This window comes from Gymnodraco acuticeps, unplaced genomic scaffold, assembly GCF_902827175.1.
Source record: "Gymnodraco acuticeps unplaced genomic scaffold, fGymAcu1.1, whole genome shotgun sequence".
NCBI classification, from domain to species: Eukaryota; Metazoa; Chordata; class Actinopteri; order Perciformes; family Bathydraconidae; genus Gymnodraco; species Gymnodraco acuticeps.
The window spans coordinates 296,758-313,249 of NW_022990957.1; the positions used below are offsets into that span (position 1 = coordinate 296,758).

General features: G+C 45.4%; 1 pseudogene; it reads left to right on the top strand.

Moving 5' to 3' along the window:
- The window catches only part of LOC117558762, a 35,967-nt pseudogene extending 24,699 nt beyond the window's left edge, over positions 1-11,268 (top strand).
- The last annotated feature ends 5,224 nt before the right edge of the window (positions 11,269-16,492 follow it).

The window sequence follows — 16,492 nt, forward strand, 5'->3', positions numbered from 1 at the left end:
GGGAGCTACTTGTAAAATGACCAAGCCCAAAATATCTACCACCCCTGCCCAATCTGTGTCGCGAGCGCGGGGGGGTAAGGGTGCTAGTGGACTAAACGGCGGATAAACTGTGGCGCGCTTAAACTAATTGCACCGCATAAGCGCATAATAGTGCACAGCATTTGCGCTTCAGATGAGGAGGTGAGGCCCCCTCATAACAGCATGAACCCGTATGGCACAATACAACTCAGACTGGCTTACCTGTACGTCAATCAAGTGGCAAATGCCATAGCAAGGATGGATGATTTTTATTTTATTTTTTTCAATGCCATGCGATCTACCCACACTACCTTTGCGATCGACGTATTGGGCACCCCTGATCTATAACATAGATGTCACACTAATCTGTCCAAGTTGCATTGTGGGTATTCCCTGGGGGCATGCAGCGACGGACGTCCATCCTCCTGAAGGATTGACTGTTTTTATCCTATTTTAACTTTATAGTTTATTTTGATTCATTCTTAATTTGATCAGAGCTGTTTGATTATTACTCGCTAAGGGGGACAGCCATGGCAGGAGGCGTAAGGTTTGCACTTTATTTGTCCCTTTCTCTTGAAAGCATAACATAGGGAATACCATGAGGGAATTTCTTAAACTTGCCGCAAACATCCACTTGGACTTGAATGAACTGTCTTCATGTTAAGGTCACCGTGATCTCACTAACACAGTCTTAGCCTGTCTATTAATAGTAAATGATTTGTGAGATAATAATGACCTTATTGAATGATATGGATGTAAAGTGCATCTTGTCCGGTTGGTGGAGTTAAACCGAAAGGCAGTAATTCTAGTTATGAGTGTGATTTGGTCGGATCGTGTTTGTCATTCTGTGTGTTTACTGGGACTTGATGGTGTCCTCATGTCTAGAGCAATAAGTATATCTGATTGTGAATCCGTAGGTTTTCCTTGCCAGGTTTTCGGCAGGGTTAGAAGAATGCATGTAATACAAAATATCTCTTGTTCTGCTGCATTGATTTTGATCTTAATCCGACACTGTTAAAGGAGTGAAATGCCTAATTGCATTGCAGCCGCGGTACCATTTCAAAAGATGATAGGGATCAGCGGACAAAAACTGATTTGTAAATCCTCAACTGAACAGGGTTATTGAAGAACCGACTGATCTGTGACTGATCTGTTGAAATGAACTCAACAGCAATCAAGTTGTCATTTATCACACATTTATTTCACTGATTTGGCTCATTAATTTTCAGCACACCGTTCCGAACACAGAACTTCATTTCCATCTACTTTATTTCCTCGACTCCAAAAGTGAAGGTATAAAATATGCCTTTTTTTTGGCGTATTTTAAGTCCAAATCTCCTTGTTTTTTTTAGATGTGTGTGCATTTAACTCTCTCTTAGTTTGTTGTTGGAAGTTGTTTGGTTGGCGCTGGTGGCCTTGGGTCTGTATTGTAGGTGGTAGCAGAAAATAAACTGTTAACTGACTGAATCCAGGTCAGCTGTCGTTGCACATTACATTAGATTCATGTGTGTGTCCTGTTGTCTTCTGTGCCAGTGTGTGTGTGTGTGTGTGTGTGTGTGTGTGTGTGTGTGTGTGTGTGTGTGTGTGTGTGTGTGTGTGTGTGTGTGTGTGTGTGATGTCCTACATGTTGGTCTCCATGGCCATTAGCAGAACACAGCTGAAAATGACATCACCCAAAATGTGTTTTTGATTTTATTAATTAGCAGCCGTGTGAAGAAGACTAGGTCATAGTAAGCTCCAGGCAAGGCAGTTACGGGTGTGTGTGTGTGTGTGTTTATTTATGTTTGCACATTGGTGTCTGCTTCTGCATGCTTATTTCACATGTATATTTGTAGGAATTAAGTGCAGACAGAAGTTTATTTTGAGTGTGTGTGTGGGGGGGGGGGGGGTCAGGACTGCCTGTTAGCCTTATAAGGCCAAGATTTTAAAACCAGGAAACATTTAAGGATAAGAAAAGATTTGAGTCACTATTTTCCCTCATCTGCTCAGAAGCACAAAAACATCCTCTTCTCTGCCCTTAACACATTCCTAAGGGGATATACACAGTGTGTGTGTTTAGTGTGGTGTGGTTTCCATGTGTCCAGTAGTCCCTTCAAGTTCCTCTTTTGTTCCTAATGAGGTGGTGAGCTATTCACACACAGCCAACTTCCTGAGAGATGTGAAGAAGCGCAGGAGGAGCAGCTGGTTGTGGATCTGTGGAGGGGCTCTCGTGCCATATCAGTGTAAAGTGCAACGAGTTAGAGAGGAGGACATTCATTAATAACGTGAAGCAGAGAGATGTGTACTGGAGAGAGAGGGGAGTGTGAGAAATATCCAAAGGAGAAGAGATACACACAGCTGAAAGGCAGAGAGTGGAAGACATTTTGAAATTTGACAGAGTAAAGCATCATATGTTGACATTTTAAAAGCTGGTACAAGTTGGTTTTTGCATTCTGCCTTTATGAGCTAATTATCAAAATGGTTAGCTATACTTTTACATGACTACAGTAAGTGTTGCAGCTCTAAATGGATGTCTGCATGATTGCACGTGACCTTCTCTAAATTTCAGGAATACTATTTGTTCACTGCCTCTACAGTGATTTCATAAAACTGTCGTATGTGTGGACCTGTCTGCATTCATCTCAGCCCTGACTGCTGTTCTGACATATAGAGCCCAGCGATATCATTCTGGGATGTGCTCTATCTAGCCTGCAGACGTGGTTTCATCCCAAACAGCTGTGTGTGTGTGTGTGTGTGTGTGTGTGTGTGTCTCCAGAGTGCAGTGATTTGCGCTCTCAGCAGCCTGGGTCTCTTCCAGACAAATACGTTTGGCAGACATAATGAGAGAGCCCAAACTCTCTGTCAGACACACAAAAATGCTCCTTTTACATGTTCAGTCTTAAGATTTTACTCTTTACAAGACAATCCTCATTCAAGTATGCTTCCACTGTTTGTAAAATCTAAACAAATATATAATGACCTCTCTTACTTGAGGGCTTTTGAACACAGACAACCATCCTCTGATCCCTAATATTGGTCAGATATCTCTTCACATTGAACTCCTGTCTGTGTTTTGGCCCGTCTTAAAGACGTCTGGTTTGCATAGCAGCCCCCTGCTTGTGTCTGTGACAAACCTGAAGGGGCTTTTTAACAATCCTGGTCTCTGATACTCCAGCTCTCCTCCTCAAGAAAGACTGAGGGCCGAATGCAATGTAGCACAGTCACAAGGCCTCCTATTGTGTTTTTAAATGACACATATTTAACTTGGTTTTGCTTCATTAGACAGTAGAAAGGATGATTGGGAGGGGATGCTTTTAGGATCAAAGTTTTGGATGCATTGGTTTGGGCGTTAGTCTGTTGGGCCATAGACAAATCACTTTCTCCAGTTTTTCTTTTTCCAAGTCTGACTTTCTCTGTAGTGGAAAATAATAATAATTGTGAAACTGTGGCACAGCCTGACAGAGGATCGTTTCGGTCTGTCTGCACCTTTGTTTCTCTGCCACAAAATGACATAAAGAGAGATGATGCACAGCTCATGAGCCAACCCAGCATAAAGTTAACATTTTGTTTTCAAGTATTATTATTGTATAGTTTGTGTGTGGCGTCAGCAATAAAATATGTGTGTGAGGATTACAGAGAGAAGAAAAGACTTGGGTCAGAGACTGCTGGTAAATTCGTTGAAATGTGTTAAAGTGTGGAGAGGGGAATTTGAGGGGAACAAAAGGAAAATATAAATGGATGGAGAAATGATTTTGTTGATGAAATGTTTTATAATTGTGAATATATGAAAACTGAACAATGAAGTAGAGTCTGAATTAGGGCTGCACGATATTGGAAAAAACTGACATTACGATTTCCCCCCCCCCCTGCAATATATATTGCGATATGAAATATACAGAATTGAAGAAAAGACCGTTTTTTTTCCGCAAACCATCCTTTCTTGAACTTAATGCTATACAATTGGTATTTTCTATATTTAACCGGATGAAGGATTTTAGTCACGGACGTCTGGATCTTAAGTTATCAGAGCACAAGCTGAGCTAGCTCGGTTAGCAGCGCCGAACTGCGCAGGAGAAACACATGAAACTACTGTATTCAGTGGTTTTTACCTTAATCACCGGGTCCGTTTGCTTTGGAGATTTGATTGTGATTGGTGGTTTGCTGTGCATGCAGAGCCTGCATGTCACTCACTCAAGTACCCCTGACATGAGTTTTCCTTTTGTAGCAAGCAGCAAAAGAATTGTAACATGACGTGTTTGAGTAAATTTGCCTACTTCATATCGCAAAAAAAAAAAAAAGATTAAAAAAATCGCACGTCCACACGATATATATATATCGCGCATATCGCGATTATCGTCACGACACGATATATCGTGCAGCCCTAGTCTGAATGCATTTCCTAGTGAGTACATGTATGTGTGTTTGTTTTTCACATCGTATAGAAATAAAATCCTGTTTTTGTTACCAGTCAATCAATACCGACACGGAGCAGCTGTTCTCTCTCTCGGTTAGGTTTAGTATTTACATTGAAACTCTTTGGTTCTCTCTATATATGATCTCAGGTATAGTAACACTACTTTTGTGCAGTCAGATGTGTGTATGTTATTGAGAGGGCTAGTTTAGACCTGCACTCTCCTTGGGAGTATGTTTGGGGGTTCCTATTTGAGCCTTCTTCTTCACAAAGCCCCTACTTCCCCTTTTGAGGCCTCTGCCCCACACACACACACACACACACACACACCACAACACACACAACACACACAACACACACACACACACACACACACACACACACACACACACACCCACAACACACACAACACACACACACACACACACACAACACACCACAACACACACACACACACACTACACACACACACACACACACACACACACACATCACACACACACAACACACCACACAACACACACCACACACACACACACACAACACACACACACACACACACACACACACACACAACACAACACATGACGTGTGCAAATTCTTTTTTCGTGCACATTCGCTGATGACTGCCGCACACAGTGCTCTCAGATCCTTTTAGTGCTGGAGTGGGAGGAGTGACAGAAGTGGCCTCCGGTGATTTAGTGCTTCCTGGTGAAGGTCACATTGAAGGAAGGATTTTTTTAACTGGAGGAATTAAAAGGAAGGGAGGGAGGGGTGTGAGGAGGCTAAGAAAGAGGGAGGAAGTAAGAGGATTGAGAGAGGGGAAAGGTTTGTCACAAATAATGGACTCACTGGGAACACAATCTGCCTCCTCTACTCTCTTCTTGTTCGGCCTTTGAATTCATTCAGACCGACAGCAATATAAGAAATAGCAAGAAGCAAAGAATAAAGGGGACATCAATTGAAAAAGGTGTCCTTTTGAAAAGCCTCACACAAGCGTATCTTCAATAATATGTTTTGGCATTGAAATCAAACACATAGATACTCTGTTTGAGTTAATATGCCATGAAAGGATAAACCCACGTGTTTCAAGTCTGAAGACTTTTGCTCGGCTAACTCGTCTACAAAAATCTGTCCAGAAAATAAATAAAAACATCCCCTAGCTGCCTTAAATCATAGCAAGACTGGAAAACACCCCAAAGAATGTGTGTTGTGTGAATCATCTTTTTCTGTAATATGTGTCAGTAAGGCATGTGCAGGGGGCATTCAGGAGGGTGTGTGTGTGTGTGTGTGTGTGTGTGGGTTGCTTGTGTTATAAACACCAGTGGAGTTTGTTTAATGCTCGGTATTGCTTTGGGAGCTGTCGTTACCAAGATACTCACGGATGTTAAGTGTGTGTGCAGCAAAGAGGAAAGAGTGTGAGTGGACACATTCGTGTGCATGTGTGTGAGCGATTACTATTCTTAATAGTCTACTGCTAACTTGTCCGTCCAGATTTCAAAAGCAGCTCGCCAGGAAGTGTATTTCCTGCTCAAGAGACTGATTCAGCAGCATCCAGCTGTTGTGTTTGTGTGGAGAGCATGGGAGACGGGGAGATGAGCTAACTGCCTGTTTTTTCCATACAACTCCTCAGTAGTTGTTTTCCAGGTGCCACAGACCCCCTTCCCCACCTCACCAGCCGAGGCCCCCACCAATCATTGCTCCCCCCTCTCCCCAGTTGCTCTTTTTTCACACTTTTAAGTAGGAAACTCCGGCTCCATAATTCCCCCCAGAACCCACGAAAGATCATATGCCCACGCTCTCCGTCTAAATTGTAATAATCTTTTAATATTTGTCTTTCTCGTCTGTGGTTATTCTGAACACTTCTATGTATGCAGTGTTGGAGTTGAATAAAGAGGGTTATAAGCTGTGTTGGCAGGGTTTTCATACATGCTTAAACAAAATCTGAGAAATAACTTAAAGTAATTATATGAGTACAAAGATCTTGGCTACTTTAGATTGTTACCTTACTGTTCTTTTCAATTCCCTTTTTAGACACAAATCTACATGGTTCACAAGTAACTGACCCTGACAGTTCCTCTCAATACACAGGAGGGTTGTATAGTAGAGAATAAGCCTGTGGTTAGTGGTTTTGGGCTATTAAAGAAGCCGTTTTTCACCACAGTATTCTACTGTAATTGTACTGTAATTGCATTAAGTATGGGCATGCATGTCTAGGCGGCAGGGTCGGACTGGGACTCTCGACCGGCCCACTTCGGTACCGCCGGCCCACCTCGGTACCGCAAGTAAATACTGCTAGTAAATTGTCGACGGGGGGGGGGGGGGGGGGGGGTTGTGACTTATCCGACCGACCCACTTCAGTACCGGCCCATCGGGATTCGTCCCGAACGTCCCGATGGCCAGTCCGCCGCGGGCACAGCTCTGTGTTGCCCCTGTGTGGGGGTCAGGAAAAACAGAGCGAGGGAGAATAAGGAAATAAGAAGTAAATTAAAAATAACTAGAAGTAATTTAAAGAGGGGGGGAGAGTATTAAACAAAACATTAAATAAAGGAAGTGAGGGAGACAAGGTCTACAGCACAATGTGTTGACCTAGTGAGGTCTGTGGCATATGACTTGCGTTTGTTTATTGCTTGACTTATTTCACTGTACAATGCCCTCCAACTAAAAGTTTTAAGTTGATAAAACTTATGAACCGTAAGCTACAAATTACTAAAATTAAAAACTGTATTCTACTTCCACAAGAACCACCTGAGGAGAATTTGCTTTAGGGAATGTAGTTCACAGTGTTGAGAAAGTGTCTTGTTTACGTCTTTATTGCCTATACAAACATAATGTATAATTGTCTCTGGAACACAAGCAAATGAAAACAGTGATGGAAAGCAACAGGTGTTTCCTCCTGCCGACACACCTGCCTATCTTTCACTGAGTCGTGATTAGTCAGCGAGGTCAGAGAACAGTCTTTGTGGCTCTGCCGTGACGAGAGAGGGTTTAACCTTCCACGCTTCCTCCTTTTGATCTGTGTATTTGATGTGGCAGGAAGTTAGGTGCTGTTTTAATGATTAAGCCCTCTTATCAGCTGTCTTCTGCATGAAGCTGGAGGGAGAGTGTCTTACACATATCCAATTCTATATATAAGCACATGGATACATGCACTCATATGCACTCACATTCACAGTTACCCAGTTCTTGTTAACCGCCTTAATGATTGACTTTCTGTTTCTCTGTTTTCCTTTTCCTACTTTTGCACCCTCTCTCCTCCTCCCTTCCCCCTCTATCTCCCTCCCTCTGCTGACTCGCAGGTGGTGTCCTCCTGTCAGAAAACCACACACTCCCCTCTGACACATGGCTGACAGCAGGAGACGGAAGGGAAGAGAGTGACTTCGGGACAGACAGAGATCCAGAAACACTCGCACAGAGAGAAAGAGGCAATCAGCCATCTGTGGTCAGTCCCCTGCTACTCTGCAGCTGTGTTAGAGTCAGCGAACGGTTCTCAGCGACGTCAGGATTTCAGACACCACGGAGTGAGATACAACTCATGCTCAGATGATGAGCCTCGGCTAGGGCAATGTTAAGGCCTCGCTGGCCTTGGATTAGGCCCCTGGGGCTGCTTCTTTGGAGGGGTGGCTGATACCCCAGCTGGATCTTCCGCTGTCGCCATCCTCTACAGCTGTCATTAGTGGCTAATGAGCTGCTGCTAGAGAGGAAACGGAGAAGGTGCCTGTGGAGAGAGGAGGTTCCTTACAGCTGTTATTAAGAGGCCTAGAGCTCTCAGACAAGGGAATTCTTCCTTATTTCTTCCTCTGCAAGAAAGTGAAGCCCTTTTAAAGCTCTTTGGATTCAAGGATGAAAGGATATATCGTCTGGACGTATTTTTTGTAGACATTTCTCTGTAAGATGGTAATTATGCAGTTGAAAGACTTTATTTTTTTTTCAGCTTAACTTTTTTTAAACTCTCAACTAAGAGAGAGATATAATCCATACATTTTTGGTTGCAGTAATACTGTTTTACACTTGACATTATTTTGACCTTCCTATGACCTGAAGCACCTTGGGCACCATGGCAGCAGCCTATCGTGTGGTAGTGAGCAGTGTGAGCTGCTACAACAGTGTGTGGTGGTGGACCCGGCGCACTCACGCCCACGCCGTGCACCTACTGCTCGGGGCCATGTTGGGGCGCTGTCCCAGGGCCTGGACTGCTCTGTCGCTCACCCACGGCACGTGTTCGGAGCTGCTTGTTGCGCCTGATGCTGTGTACACTGACCCAAATAACTCACTCATACACTCCCATAACATGATCACCCAACAACTTCCCCACCATGGTAAAATTACTGTCACCATGGATACTAGTTATAATGGTGGCCTAGAGAGGGCAGACAGCAGTGGAAATTTGTCATTAGGGGAGGAGAGCCCCACATGGCGAGGTAAAAAGCCTTCCAGTGGCGGAGGATCCACTGGGAACCTGAGCTCCTCTAGCAGTCTGAAGGACATTACGGAAGAGGCCATCAACCTGGCCAGTGGTAGAGTTAAAGAGTTTTCTTTTGATAAGCTCCGCCTCTCTTCCTCCAGTCATGTCACCTTCCGGAAAGGTCGTAAAGTCCGTCCTGACTCTCTCAGCCGCCGCTCCCACCGACCTGGAAATCATCTACGGCCACTTCAGCTCAAACGTCACCACAAACGGGACTGTTAACGGCATGACGAATGGCTCGGGTACGTCTAATGATGAGAACCTGCCGCCATTTGTACCGGGGAAAGTAGCAAGCCTGGAGGAGACGAAGCTAAAGGGCAGCACAGCCACTTTGTCGTCCATCGCCAAAATGAGTGCTGGATCAACAGGAAGCCTATCGAGTTTTGGGTCGTTGGACCAAAGTCTGAACACAATGGCCTCTTTGTACCGCAACACCCTGGGAGAGGAGAACCTGATTGCCCGTCTGCTGGAGAAAACACGAGCAGAGGCGGGCTCTGGAGCAGGCGGCGAGGACATCCGTGCCTGCCTTGATATCCTTCTTAAATGTTCTGAAGACTTAAAGAAATGCACCGACATCATCAAGCAGTGCATCAGACACAAAGGCGGCGATGGGTCGGATGATGGAGAAGCCAGTCCGGACAGTGTATATCGGGCCGTGATGACCCGACTCAGCTCCTATTTAAAGAGATTACCTCTGGAGCTGGAGGGAATAGGAAATTTGGGAGGTAGTGTGCCGGGTACGCCTGGAGGCGGGCACAGTGATCTTGCTGAGCTGGTCAGCACTCTTCACTCCTTTCAGCAGGGACCGTACTCTCCAATATTTGGCAATGAGCAACCCCCCTCGCTATGAGGATGTGGTGCTGTCACCGCCCATCCCAAAGATCGTTCCTCATTCTGCTTCCTCCTCATCCACCTCTTTGTCTTCTTTAAAGTCTGACTCCATCCATACGAAACCAATCCAAAGTTCCCCGTCCAGAGCCCACTCCACTTACCAATGGACTACAACATCCACACCCTCCTTCTATCACACAACACACGCTCTCTCTCCACCATCTATCACATGTTCTCCAGCCAGCTACTCACCAACACGCTCTCCCTCTCCTCTTCGTACCTCGCCCACCCCACCGTACACACACACTCCATCAGTTTCCCCCATGGAGGCTCTTTATATCGAGGAGGAAGAAGCAGATGGGGCAAAGACACCAGAACAATTTCCAAATCAGACACACGCTCCAACCAGAGGTGTGAATGCTATGCAGAACAACAATGGGATGACATTGGGTCAACACATGCAAATGTCCCATCCACAAACTTTCCATAACTCTCCAAATACTTTATCGGCCAGTACTGGCTACAGCCCCGCTTGGCCTTCCTCTGCCTCAGTCCCAGCAGTCTCACACAGGAATGATGACATTGACAAGCTGCTGATGGACTTGGAGAATCTGTCTCAGAGTATGAGCCACCCCAGAAACACTGAGCCACCACTTCCAGCCAAAACCAGGAAGAGAGAAGTAGGCAAGGCTATCACTTCCGTTGATGCCCTCACTAAGTCTAAAATGGCCCAGTTCGAAGCCCAAAAACCAGCCAGCCACTTAGCGATGAATGGCCCTACCTCCAGGACTGCACAGAGCCCAAGTCCCCCTCAGGGAGATAACAGTGTAGCTGTGGTGGGAGAGGAGGAGGATGGGGCACTGCTGCTGAGGATCCTGGAGAGCATTGAGAGTTTTGCCCAGGAGCTGGTGGATTCTGGGGCGGGGAGCACAGGGAGCGCTGAGAGGAAAAGTGGGAAGGAGCGGGAGGTGATGAGGCTCCTGCAGGATACAATGGCCACCACTGGCAGGGCTGATACCCCTGTGGAGAGCACAAGCCCAACACCTGCTCCCATTGCTCCATACATGCACACACATGCACCTACAAAAATACCAGCTATACCGCCAAAACGCTCCCTAGCAAATGCACCTGCAGTTTCACCGACACCTCTAATTGCTGTGTCTGAAGTTGCGTGCAATGCTCCATCCGAACCTGTCCCTAAACCTATACCTGAAGCTGCCCCAAACCTCTGCCTGCACCCATACCTGAGTCTATATCTGAGTCTACAGATACAGTTACAGAAGCCTCTACAGGAGCAGCTGATCCAACATCCCTCCCTGTAACGTCTGCATCTGCAAGCTTGCATTCCTCCCCGCATTCAGCTGAACCCTCACCTGTGGCAGCACCTGAAGCTCCAGCTCATGTTAGCATCCCCATTGCAGTAGCCTCAAGAGATGCTGATGTTGCCGTTGTTGACGCTGCTGCTGTGAGAGACACCGGGTCGACCCTCCTCATCCAGCAGACTCCAGAAGTGATCAGAGTAAGTGAAAGACACACCCTAAATGACATCCAGAGAGAACGTTAGACGGTTACTGTACTGTACAGTTCCACACTGTTAAAGCTGTATCAACAAACCCACACAAACAACATGAGTTACTGTAAGTGTGCAGTTTCAGTCGTTGGATTTTAAAAACCTCTAGGTTATGGTTTTAAAGGGATTTAGATCATGTAATTTCAGCGAACTGCACATCTGAGACCTTAATTATTATTCTTTTTTCTGGTAGACAACAATTAGTAATAATTAAATCCTGCTTCCTCTCGCTGAAACAGTAGCTTGCTGTTTTGTAGAAGGCAATATCACTTGCTATTTGTAATAAAGTACCACACAAATTGTGGAGTGGATATCAGCAAATGAGCTGATGACCTAAATCAAGAGTTATGATCAAAATTCACAGCAACAGGATCTAAATATGTCTTTAAATGTAACTGTTGCCATGGTGCAAGAAGCACACAGAGAGGCAGATCTGAGAGTGACTGCTGGGCATAGAGGAACAGAGAGGGGTTGAACATCATTAGATGGAGGATAGACAAGTCAAAGGAAAGCTTTGATTACGTCCAACACATTTGACATATAACGCCCAGGCAAGGATTTTATGGTTTTGACACAACGGGGTTGATGCCACTATAATTGATGTGCCGTGATGAACAGTATTCATTAGCTGCGATGAACACGCTGATAGTTTTTCCTATCTGGGATTTAATGAAAAGGCCACCGCTCTGAATCATGGAACAGATCAGCTCATTGTGTTAGGAGGAGTTCTTTGTTGACTTTTTCTGGTTTCTAACTTGTGCTTTGAACTGTGAATGTGTATATGTGAGTGTGTGCGTGCAGGCATGTGTGTGTGTGTGTGTGTGTTTACTCTCCTTTCCACCCTGGGGAATATTTAAAGGTAATTTAGTGTTGTGCTAAAGAGTGAGAGAGGGTAGGGCAATTGGCGTGTGTGTGTGTTTGTGTGCGTGTGCGTGTGCATGACACACTGACAGGAATAAACTTAGAAAGGGGGGTTACCTCAGCTTGTCTCTGATGTGGGTGTTAAACAACACATTGTGGATTTAGCTAATTACCTGTGACAGACAAAAACACATTAGTACAGACACAGCATGTAATCATTACTGCCTCGCTCCTCTGATTTTTCTCCTTTGCTAATTTGCTTATTTTTTTGGCTCTCCCTCCTTGTCCACACCAGTTTCCCGCCGCTGTTTGTGTGTTTATTTCCTGAGCGGTGTAACCTTATGCCCTGCCTACATGTAGGGCACCTATTTATGAGGTTACCATGGTTGCCGCCACAGCCAGAAAGGAACAGCTAGCAACCGAATAATATCACACAATTTCATTCCTCATCGTCCTTGTTCTGCCTATCCGTCTCTCCTTCCTCTCTGTTTTCTGCTGCTCTGCCACCACATTTCTTGGAAGCCTTTCTGACATCCTTCTGTCTACTTTTTCCTCTCTTTTCCTGCATCAGTGCCCTTTTGTTGTTCCTCCTGGGTGTCCTTCTTTCACCTGTGTTGGGGCTACATTGACCAAAACTCCTCCTCCCTCCCTGTGATTGGATGTTGTGTTATTTTGAGAGCATTGAATAACAGTTGTTGCTGTGTGCAGGGCAGAGCAACCCAATAATAGGTGCTGATTGGAGCACAGCAGTGGAGGGGAGGAGGGCGGGGCAGGTGGGATAGGGTGGGGGGGGCATCTGTTGGCAAACTGAGTGTTAATGGTATCGTTACCCCCTCCAGCCCCCTCTACCCCTGGCAGTCATAGGTGTGAGGAAGACCTAAATCTGTCCACCCCTCTGTACTATGGCATCCCGCTAACAGACTCACTGTCGCCACAGTGTAAATGGACCTGCATATGTGTGTGTGTGTGTGTGTGTGTCAGAGAGATGGTGTGTACATGTTTGTTTTTGTCCAAAATATGCATCCAGGTTTTATTACATGTCCAGGGGTTAAAAAATGTGTGCATTTACATATGTGTTCATGCATGTTAATGTGCGTACAGGTGTTTTCACATGAATCCCATTTGAATGCATGTGTGCTTGACCAAGCATGTGTCTGTTTGTTGGCCTGAGGGTAAGTTGACCCAGTGCTACTGTGGGTCACAGCTGAGTTTCGGAATAGCTCTCTGACACCCAATACCAAACGCTGGCTCTCTGGGAATTATGCTAATATTCCCCAGCGCCAACCCCGCCTCCAACCTCCAGCCTCAGTTTCCCATCAAACTGTCAGTCAAACTATAAACAAGACGAGGCCACCTCACACACAAGTGAGAAAATGCCCTTGGACCCTCATGCACAACTACTTACACACTCCACCTTGGAGATTTGTAGTGTTTCCCTTGGCATTGCCGTGGGTTTCATGGGAAGCTCTGCTAAGCCCCCTGGGATGACACTGGCCTGAGGTAGCATCCTCATCTGTGTGCCTGCATTTGTGCACAAGTGTGTTTATTGTTGATCCTGCTGCTGACAGACTAATACAGCGCTTTCTGCACCTGTCAGAGCAGACCCATTAATATCCATGGAGACAAGGAAGCGAGCTGATATAAATCAGAGGCAAGGACGCAACAGTCAAACTCAGAGCGGGGGGATGTGGCAGCAGTGATGCTGGGACTCCAGTTGGCTAAATCCTTTAGTGCTACTTGAGGTCAGTGTGGCCTTGCAGTGGCAGTTCGTCTGTTTTCTCTTCCCTGTCTCTGTTTTTGGCAAACACGGGAAGAGACATTTAAGATCACGTTTCCCTGCACTTAAATCTGACCTGAATGTTTTTGTTTCAGTGTGGCTGTCCAGTGGCCAATGGTGACATGATTTACACACGATCACACCCATACACGTACTCTCCCTGGCTGTAGCCAGAGCTGACATTTGATTGGCTTAATTAACCCACTGCTGATTTCAGTGTATTTGCTGTGGATTGTGTTGCTAATAAAATAGCTGCTCCATTACAGCTGTAGTTAGGGTGTGCTGGATACTCCCCCCAAGAAATTGCTAAAATAGTTTGTGTTACTTCACCTCATGCGTTGTCCATACTTGAGTCTTGGGTCATCCTCCGCTGAAAATATGTTTTCAAACTGTAACTGCTAAGATGTCTTTTAGCGGATACATTTTCATTTATAGCATCAATGTGACAAAAACATTGTGTGAGTTTTTGAGCCATATCAAAATTTTCATTTGCGAAATCACACACCCCTAAAGCTAGAAGAATATTACAGCCAACCCAGACTCCAGGCTAAATTAAGCACAGTCTGTACCTATGCTGTGTCATCTGGTCAGTAAACGTTTTGTAATTCACTTAATGATAGTAGAATTAGTCCGTCAAGAAACCTGATCCTCATATTCATACAGTTTCTTATTTTCTCCTCTGCAAATAACAGTGCGACTGTATTGGTCATGAGTCACTGCCTTCATTAAAGTGGGCATAACACAGCTGGTTGTTAAGGAAGAGATGAGTGAATTTTGCAGCACATATTTTAAGCTAATTTATGAAAGGAACTCGTTAACCTTTAGACAGAAACGTGCTACTTTTTGTCACAAGGAGCGTCGAAAGGAGCATAGAATGAGTGGTAGAGAAACCCGTGGACATAGTTAGGAAATAACAGGAAGACAGGAAAGAGGAATGAATGAGACTGTCTGTGTGAGACAGCGGGACAGGGACTCGTTTTTGCCTGAGAAGTTCACTCAGAGAAAATAGGAATTCAAAGGTAGTCATAGAAGAAGAGGAACAAGCAAAGAAAAAGAACGGAGATGAGAAAAAGGACTCATGGTGCTGCTGGGGGAGGGGATGGTGTTAGCCAGTGTGTGGAGGGGGGGGGGGGCTGGAGCGTACAGTTGTTGACTTTGGGTCGACTGAGTATGACATCATTCCTCGGCTGATTCCACAGGAAATAAGGTCACAGTGGGAGTCTCGGCCGAGCGGGGAAAGACGCCCGTTTCAAGCTAGGTGCACAAGCACACAGATGAATGCATTCAATTATACACGCACACGCACGCACACACACACACACGCACACACACAATGCACTCCCAAACTGGGGCTTGTGTTTCCAACATGGTTCACACCATCCAATTTTAACCTGAACAATTAAATATTCTTCCATACACTCAAAGCACACACAGAAAATGAACAGTTAACTTTACATTTGGCAGGGATACATTTACACACACACACACACACACACACACACACACGCACACACGCACGCACGCACGCGCACACACACACACACACACACACACACACACATACCATGTATACATCACTTCAGGGGACATTACATTGACTTACATGCATTTCCTGGAGACTTATCCTAACCTTAACCATAACCAACACATGCCTAACCCTTACCCTTAACCTTACCAAGTCTTCACCCTAAAATTAATGATTCCCCTCATGGGGACCTCCAATGTGTCTCCATAAGGGAGGCGAGTCCCCACACGTGACTATGTAAACAGATTTAGGTCCCCACAAGTATAGTAATGCTAGACCACACACGCACACGCACACACACACACACACACACACACACACACACACACACACACACACACACACACACACACACACACACAGCACTTTTAAGCAAGTGACATCATCATTCACCACTCCCACTGCCTGCTGGGATAGCATCCAGCAGCAGCTAGTGCACTCTCGATGCTTGTACGCACACACACATGTGCAAGTCACTTTTTAATCTGAAATGATTTGCGCTTAGTGGGAGGCTTTGCTGCGTAAGTGTTTGGGCCTCCCTCTCTGTCACCATGGAAACCGCCACAACATGTTTATAAGTAGTTGATGGGACTCCCCTTACTCTGAATATCAGTTGTGCAATCAGACTGGCTGATTGGGGGGGCTCCCCCGCAGAACCCCGGCACCAGGCGAGATCAAATGGAGACTGGATGTGTTTTATTTCAGAACTCTGACTGTGTTGATGTGGGTGTGGCGGATTGTGTGAACTTTTACTGTGTTTGAGACGGCGTGTGTTGCAAAATGTTCCAGGACATTATGACTCGTTAGAAGCTTGGGTGTCAACCGCTCACCCCACCCATCTCCTTAGCCTCCCTTTTTAAATTCACCCTTTAAACTCACCCTTCACCCAGCTCCACACAAACTGGGCCAAGGTTTTTCCCAAAATCAGCTAATCAAGAAGAGAGATGTGAAAGAGCATTCCACTTAATCTGCCTGTGTCTTATATTAAAGGGGCCCTATTATGCAAATGTTCAGGTCCATATTTGTATTTTTTTCCTCTACTGTGACACGTTTAC